This window comes from Bidens hawaiensis, unplaced genomic scaffold (genome assembly GCF_021521415.1).
Source record: "Bidens hawaiensis isolate Kalapana, Puna unplaced genomic scaffold, B.hawaiensis_p1.1 tig00039688_1, whole genome shotgun sequence".
Lineage (NCBI taxonomy): Eukaryota > Viridiplantae > Streptophyta > Magnoliopsida > Asterales > Asteraceae > Bidens > Bidens hawaiensis.
In genome coordinates, this window is record NW_027496997.1 from 31591 (window position 1) to 41311 (window position 9721).

Genomic DNA, 9721 nt, shown 5'->3' on the forward strand with positions numbered 1-9721 from the left:
TATATATATGTTCTCATAAAGCTTTATGCTATTCATGCCCCTAAACACCCAACAAGTTATATTAACACATAAATTTGTGTCTTTTATATAGTAAACATGTTATATAAACTTGTGAGAAAATGGTTCTTTTAATAACAAACCTACTTATAAAAGGCATATAACATATTATAAATGTGTAGAAATATTTTGTTAAAAGTATAGATATAAAATCTTAAATAAAAACGCGTATGAAATTATGAAATACCTTTAACAAAATGTATAACTTTGTTAAAGAATAATAATACATGTGTGTTTTGAAAAGTATATAAATCCATTTAAGAAGATGGTTTTATGAAAACGATCATTTGGATGCGTAAACATAATTTTAAAGCATAATCATGTGAACAATAATAAAGACATTTTAAAATGCGTTAGTTTGATAATGATATATATATAAAAAAGATGTTAAGGTTATGAAATTGTAACGCACAGGAAATGTGTTTTGGAAAGTATAATATATAGCTTTGTACTATATTTTATGAGACGTGTGGGTTAAATGAATCTCTAGTAAGAGAAATATATAATGTATATATTTTAGCGTCACATGTAAACATGTTCGGATATGAAAACCCGACATTACGTTATGAGACAACAAAGATACTTTGATATATATATAAATAAGAATCACAAAAGTTATCACAAACGGGTCGTTGAATCACGTCTAGCAAAATGACACACGAATGAAACATGCTGAACTAGTTGGGTGAATCGCGGCCATGAAACGCTTAAGTATCAAAAATGAAACATTAGGCCTAAATTGTCGTTGCATGTTATAGGGCACTTATAGGTTGAGAGATGGGCTTATATATTATCTAGCACACATTTGAAAATCAGGTGAGTTTCACGGCCCCTTTTTAATTAAACTGTTTTGAGACTTTGGGGGGAATACATGGAGAAACGCATGTTCGGAAACGAGTAGAAACGCGGTCTCATTTTGTTACATGGGTTGGAAACAATAATGCACCCAAAGTTCTCTAGAATCTATGATCATTAACTATTGTAGACGTGGCCAATATGAATAGTACTATTCGGGATTAACACACCCCACCAGTGGTTAGTCGCACTAACCTAGATTGGAGGTCTAGCGGGTGATATTTGTCCAACAGATGACTTCGATGTTTTCACATTAGAACATCAAGAGGGGCGCACATAGAAACGCTGTTAGGTCTAGATCATAGAGCTCATGGTAACTGTCTGAGAAATTGGTTGACTCGTTGTCCAAGAAACACATATTTTTAGATGTCATATAAACCTGTGAAAGTCACCAACAATTTTTTGTTGACGTTTTTATACATGCATTCTCAGGTTATTGAAACATTGGAAACATTTATGGAGTCACATGCAGTTAGAGGCATTCTGATGAAGTATCTATCGTAAAGACTATAAACAGTGACTATGATCCATGACGTCATCACGCCCTCGCGTTTCTGCCGTTGGCGGGAGTGTGACAGCTTTATTTGTAAATGAAGGCTTCTCAAGCATTTGACCCGAATTCACGGGTAAAGGTCTCACCAAACCCAGATAGCTCTTAAACGGGTTATAACATTTCATTATATTAAAATATATCTCATCAAATAGTTGATAAGAAAATCCTATAAAATAGCGATATACTAAAAATTAATATCTTATTTTATTCAAAAAAGATATTATTTATAATTAAGAAAAAAATTTATAATAAAGAAAATAAACGGGTAATGGGTATCACTAAACCCAGATAGCTTTTAAACGGGATTATAACATATCATTTATTCGTGAAACTATTTCATCATCAAACCTCAAGTATATTAATTATTAACTTTCTTACAATAAATAAAATTAAAATCCAAATATACATATATAAATATTAAAAGTGAATAATGTAAAGCAACCCCGTAATACGGGGGATAAAATCTAGTTTTATGTATATAGTTAAAGCGAAAACAAATGCATATATTTATTTAAAATGGTTTATCCATATGGGTCAAGTTATCCTATAAAGAGGAATAAAAGTGAGAATGATGAAAAGATTTGTAGCAAAAAAATAAACCCCTAAAAATAATAAAAAATTTATAACTCAAATTATTAAAAAAAATGAAAAGAAGTAAATAAACAAAAATGTTTTCGCTGTCTTCTTCGTGCTCTCTCTCTCTAAAAAAAAGACACAATTATGAGGAAAAAAGATCGTTGTGTTTTTTTTATTTATCATTATGTTTTTTGTTTATTTTCGTCATTTATTATATATTTTTTTCTTGATATTGTGTTATATTTTGCTATATATTGTGTCTTATTTTATTTATCATTGTGTTTTTTGTTTATTTTTGTCATTGTCTCTTTTTTCTCGACATTGTGTCATTTTCGTTTTTTTTTGGAACGAGAAAGACTGGGAAAACATTTTAGTTTTTTTTTTCGTTTTTTATTTATATTTTGAGTTATGATTTTTTTATGATTTTTCTTGAATTTTTTAGGGCTTTTTTAGGCCACAAATTCTTCTGACAAATTTTATTTTTGTCTACATTTGTATTTTAACTTTTTAATATATGTATATATATATATAATTTGAATATGTAAAAGAAAAAAAATGCAATTTGTCTTTATAAAATACAGAAGGGCTAACTGTTCAGGCCATGCCCAGCCCATTTTCTGATTTGGAAGCGCAAACTGTATTAATCAAGAAGAAAATCCGAGCTAGTCACCATTTACTAACTAGTATTATTACCCGCGTGTTGTGGCAGACATGTTAAAGCATGAAATGGGTCAAGTTTATATTCCATGTTAGAATGCGTAGAAAGTTCAGCACGTAACAAACACCTGAATGACCTTAATCATATTTCCATGGCCTTGAATTATAATATCATCCTATTATGATGTGTAAACTAAGGAACAAAAGAGAAGTATAAGTAATAGACTAATAGAAGTTACTAGCCATCACTAAAACATATGATGCAAACAAACAAAGCACACATATAATGAACAACGACTTAGATGCACAAAAACTATTTTTAAATGGACTTATGTGTACAAAATAAATTGAAGTTTTACCTAATCATGTGAAAAGCTAACTCCTCTCCACATATGTATAAAAGTAATTGGTTAGTGTTTATGAATAGTAATTTTTGTGAGATAACTAACAGTTGCTTTTTAATACCATATATATATGGGAAATTTCTTTTGAGAAACACTTTTAGTTTTAAGAACTCAAAAGAACTCAACGTAACAATTTTTTTACACATGCGTAATACATGTAGGTTACATATGCGTAAAAAAGTTACAGAATTTTTTACGCACCGAGTCGACTTATTACGTATGTGTAACGATCATTTAAATTAGTGTAATCACTATACATCTGTATTCTCTCCCATACTTTAATTTTTTAACCATATTTTATCTCAACCACATAATCTAATCTATTTAATTAAAGGTGTGCTCAAGAATGAAGTTCTTAAGTTCTTAAAACTCAACAAGGTTCTCAAAATATCCCCTATATATATATATATATGATAAGTATCATTACATAACTCTTAAATTATTTAAAAAATTGAAGGAACTCTTAATAACTAACGTTTTTTTATAAAAAAATTGTATGTTAATGTTATTTTATTGTGATTTTATCACTTTTTATATCGAATTTACGATTACAATTATAAAATTAGTTTTTACACATATCTAATTTTTTTTACATATATGTAAGTTTGTTATTACATAGATTTTACACATATGTAAACTTGTGACTTATATATGTAATAAAAAATTTATATATAAAATATGGTAAAACTAGGCTCAAACAATGTTAATATATGAAAAAAGTCAAAAAAAAGTTTAGTTGTTATGAGTTTCTAAAAGTTCTTAACTTTTTTGGAATTCTGAAATGATACTAACTTAAAAAGAGAAAACTATTTTTAAAGAGAAAACTTGTCGGTAACCTCGTCGGTATAGTGCGCATATGTAATAGTGTGCATTACATATATGAAAAAGTGTTTGTATTGCATAGAATATAATACTATTGCACATATTTGATACACACTATTGTATATATGCAATATACGACTAATACCCACATCGAATACACATTAGTATGTATGTGTAATACAACATTAACGCACATGTGTACCACATCGACTTTTATTTTATTATTTTTTTTTCCATATAATACAACACTACTACACATATACAATACACAAATATTGAATATATGCAATAAAACACTATTAAACTCAAAAATACATAGTAATACACATGTGTAATATAATGGTATCGCACAGTAATACGTATATGCATTACAACGGGTTTTTTTTTTATTTTTTTATTTTTTTCGAGTGAAATATAAGAATAATGACTAAAACAGAATTTTGAAAATATTTTTTTTATTTTTAATTAAAAATAATTCTTTAGGGTTTTTAAGTTTTCTCTCTAAAAGTGAGTTTTCTCTTGATCCTCTTTATATATATATATATATATATATATATATATATTTAATCGCTCCTAATTTACTTCTACAAAATATAGTTTATTATATGATGTTTCTTGAAAAAGAATTTTTAGAGCTTGTAAGAAATGTGCAAGATAACCAACATTTAAACCGTGCTTGATGCAAGAAATGTGGTACCTTATTTAAACCTTAGTTAAACTCAACAATGAGAAATCATGAAATAAAACATTGCACCGCGAGGAAAAGCACTCTCGCTCAAGGTCACACATCAATAGTTCGTGGTGGAATTCTTTGGAATTTTGGCGTTAATATGGTTTAAGATCGATTTGCAAAGTACGTGATTAAAGAGGGTTTGCGATTCAAGCACTTTGACAGCCTGCATTTAACAACAACTATTCAAGAAACTATCCAAACGCTTTACAAATTCATAAGTCGTTCAACTCTTAGACGTGAAGCAAAACAAGAATTAATTTTAGGTTTTGAAAATTAAAAACCTGTGTGAATTTAACTACCAATTTTTAGTCACATTCACACGGTTTACTGAAACCATACATTTGTGTCACCACTCATTGTGTAAATCTCAATACGTGGAGAATGATGAAACATCCGGTCGCGCTTGGAATGTTTGGCTACCCACATACCAGAGAGAACGTATTTCGTATTTGGATTATGTGATAACACTTTATAAATTACAAAACAAATTATTGAAAATCTCATTTGATAACGACTCACACAACACAAATGTGATTGATAAAATAAAATTAAAATATCAATTGATTTATGACAGTGGTTTATTTTCCTTTCTCGATGTGTTACACATATTATTAAGTTGGTTGTGCAAGACTGGGTATGGCAATTCATGTCTTAACGAGTTTAGCATGTTAGAAACTACACTCTTAACACAAGTATCAACATTTAACTACTTTATATGTCTTGACTACAAGACAGTTTTTTTAGGTTTCATGTACTTAAAAGGGAAAATGATGAAGTCTAGCCTACTAACTTCAATTATTTAAGAAAATAAAAAAAAGAGTAAAGTGTCATTTTCTTTCTTGTGGTTTGGCAAATAATGCGAATTTACTTCAAAAAGTTTATTTTCTTTTTACATATGAATTATTCACGTTTCCCAATTCTTGCCAATTACTTCCAAATCATTAACCCTGTTAAATTTGATCATTAAGTCAGGGATATACATGTATTTTCACTCTTTCTTAATTATATGAGTAAAGTGCCAAAATCATCCCTAAGGTTTGGACATATTTACGAATTTCGTCCAAAAATAATTTTTTTTCACAATTAGACCCTCGACGTTTCTCAACCATTGCCATTCGTCTAAATTGCCAACTCGGTCTAAATTCAAGGTTAACTTAGGGGTGTTATTGTCCTTTTACGTGTTTGTTGTTGTTGTTATTATTATTATTATTATTATTATTATTATTATTATGTGTTTGTTCAATGACATATATAACATCTTACGATTCCTATGTTTGAATTCAATATAGTATCCGTTAGTTTATTCTTCTTTATTTTTAGCCATATAAATGGTTTAGCTTCGTGTAAGAAGAATAATAATAATAATGTAAACAAATATGTAAAAGGACAGTAACACCCCTGAGTTAACATTGAATTTAGACCGAGTTAACAATTTGGACGAAATTGGCAACATTTGGGAAACATCGAGGGTCTAATTACGAAAAAAAATATTTTTGGACGAAATTTGCAAATGTGACCAAACCTTGGGGACGATTTTGGCACTTTACTCATATAATAAAGAAAGAGTGAAAAGGCATGCCTACCCTTGACTTAACGATTAAATTTAACAACATTAGTGATTTGAATGTAATTGGCAAGAATTGGGAAACGTGAATGGTCCATATGCAAAAGATAAACTTTTTGGACTAAATTTGCATTATTTGCCAAACCACAAGGATGAAAATGACACTTTACTCTAAAAAAAATCACATACCGCACTTTTTTTATTAACAGATTTTTTCATGTCTTAAACAGGTACTCAATTATCAGCCCTATGCAAGACGGACTAAAGACCAAAAACATTTCAAAATTAATCGACTCTTTTAAAAGAAAGTTAAATGACATTTTTAAAGGAAATAGATCTCGGTACGCAAGTTATGGAAAATTTTGTGAAGATATAAATGTCATTTGTTTAGGTCCAAATTAGGAGATTCCACATTTAACATGTTCCAAAGCACTTTAAAAACAAAGATAAGCATTAGAAATGTTCCATGTAGTCTTGTTCAACATGGTCATATATTAAAGATAACATAATTGCTCGAAGTTTTTAAAACCACAACTACTAAGTTGTTGAGTGTTTGTTATCTCACAAGTAGTTTAGCAATCAACTATTTTGAATGTGCGAAAAATTACATAATATTGATGAAAATATAAATTTTAAAAATATTTTACCGAGACACCTTCGGTTTTTTGTAATGCCACGACTTTGAACCCGTGCCTAAACGTTAATGGTGTTGAAATGTTAATTCAAAATATATAAGATGATTTGGGTTTGTGTGATGATAATCCTTCCTTTTTAAGAAATGCAATAAATTAACACTTTTAACCAAGCTTTTCAAAATATGTTTCCACGACATACATGAATCAATGCTCATCGGGGCAAGGTCTAGTAGTTCAAAAAACTCGTAAAGTAGTTTTATGCAGCATTTAAGGAAAAATAATAGTGAGCGTGCCTGAAGCCTTTACAAATTTTGATATCTTGCTTGGTGGAAAGGAAAAGAAACACAATTTCTGTTCCTAACCGTCGTAGCCCGAGATCTACCAACTGTCAAAGCTTCTATGGTAGCTTCGTAATCCGTTTTTGCTACTAGTGGCAGGGTTTTATCAAACTAGAAGAACAAGGCTTACTCCGGTGGTAATGGAAATGCGCATTTACTTGAAAGATCACTTGGACGCGACGCAACATTTTAAAACCATATATAGTTTTCGAAGACGAACATCCACTCGAGAAGAAAATACACAATATTGAGGTATCAAGCGGATGATTGTCTCCATTATCCAATGAAAAACTCGTATACGAGCAATCAATATGCATGGACAACTATGAAGAGCCAACAATATAAAATTATAAATACGTTTAGACAAGTCGTGAACTACTGCCTAGAATAAAAAAAAATAATGTATTTAATATCGTAATCACTAAAATTATGTATGTATTATGCATTTCAGAAACTTTAATATCACAAAAAAATAAATAAAAAGACGTATTTTATGTTATTAACTTGTTATTATGTTTTACTTAGCAATTTATTTCACAACTAAACAAACATTTTATTCTTACCACTCACAACGTTGAATGATTAACATTTTATTCCATAACAACAAACATTATCAAAATAAAAAAAAATTGTGAATTACAAACATTATTCATTGCTTTATCTTCTATTTCGACTAGTTTTGGGTGAGGCGGGTTCTGGTTCTGGACGAATATCCGTTTTTAGCTTTTTTGGCTGGACAAGCGGTCATCATATGATTTTTCAAGTTGCGTAAGCCGTGGGTTTAAGGAATGCGCCGCAATACGTTAGCGAGCATATTGCGTGTCGTCGGACGTAAGTGATAAACCTAATCAATTACAAACAACCGGTTGACAAGACCTACCAGGCTGGCACAAGTAGACTGGGGTTAGCATAACCGCATGATAACTTGTGGACTGGGGTTAGCAACTTAGCAACTTAGTATAACTCACTATTGATCTGTTTCCCTAAAATCCAAAACTTACTTTCACGCTAGAGTCGTGATCAAACACTACAAGAATATTAGCCTATCCTGACGACACCTATCCCTATAACAGGAAGTTGTCGCTATATCCAACCCTATCCAGACAACATGTCGTCGGGATAGAAAATCACAAATTTTTTAACTTGTCAACACACGTGCCAATTGTTAATACGCTATAGAATATTTGACTAAACCAAACATTTGACTTGACACTTCTCCCGACGACATGTTGTCGGGATAGAGTTTTTATATTTTATTTTTCCTTTTCTTTAAAATAATTGTAGGTTAAAAACAAATAATAAAAAATGAACTATCCAATCCCGACGACTTGTTGTCGGGATAGAGTTTTTTAAATTTTATTTTTCCTTTTCATTAAATCATCGTAAATTAGAAATAAATAATAAAAAAAGAACTAACCAATCCCGACGACTTGTTGTCGGGATAGAATTTTTATATTATAATTTTCCTTTTCTTCAAATCATCTTAAATTAGAAATAAATAATAAAAAAAGAACTAACCAATCCCGACGACATGTTGTCTGGATAGAATTTTTATATTTTATTTTTTTCTTTTCTTTAAATCATCTTAAATTATAAATAAATTAATAAAAAATTAACTATCCAATCTCGACGACTTGTTGTCGGGATAGATTTTTTTTATATTTTATTTTTCCTTTTCTTTAAATCATCTTAAATTAGAAATAAATTAATAAAAAATTAACTATCGTTGGGACAGATTTTTTTGTATTTTATTTTTTCTTTCTTTTAATCATCTTAAATTAGAAATAAATAATAAAAAATTAACTATCCAATCCTGACGACTTGTTGTCGGGATAGATTTTTTTATATTTTATTTTTTCTTTTCTTTAAATCATCTTAAATTAGAAATAAATAATAAATATTAACTATCCAATCCCGACGACTTGTTGTCGGGATAGATTTTTTTATATTTTATTTTTTATTTTCTATAAAATCATCATAAATTAAAAATAAATATTAAAAAATTAACTACCCAATCCCGAAGATATGTTGTCGGGATAGAGTTTTTTTATTATAATTTTCCTTTTCTTTAAAATCATGTTAAATTAGAAATAAATAATAAAAAATTAACTACCCAATACCGATGACATGTCGTCGAGATAGAAGTTTTATATTTTATTTCCCATCGGTATCTTGGATTTGTTCAAAACGTTTGAGGACATACATAATCTTAACATACATAGATGGTTACATACATACATATATAGATGGTTAGATACGTACATACAAACATACATAGATGGTTACATACATACATACATACATGGTTACATACATACATACATACACACACACATACATACATACATACATGCATACATACATGCATGGTTACATACATAGATAGATGGTTACATACACTTCATACATAGATGGTTACATACATTCATGCATGCAAACATACATACATACATACATAATATTTAAATTCAATACCGACAACATGTCGTCGGCATAGATAAATAATATTTTAATAAATAATAAAAAA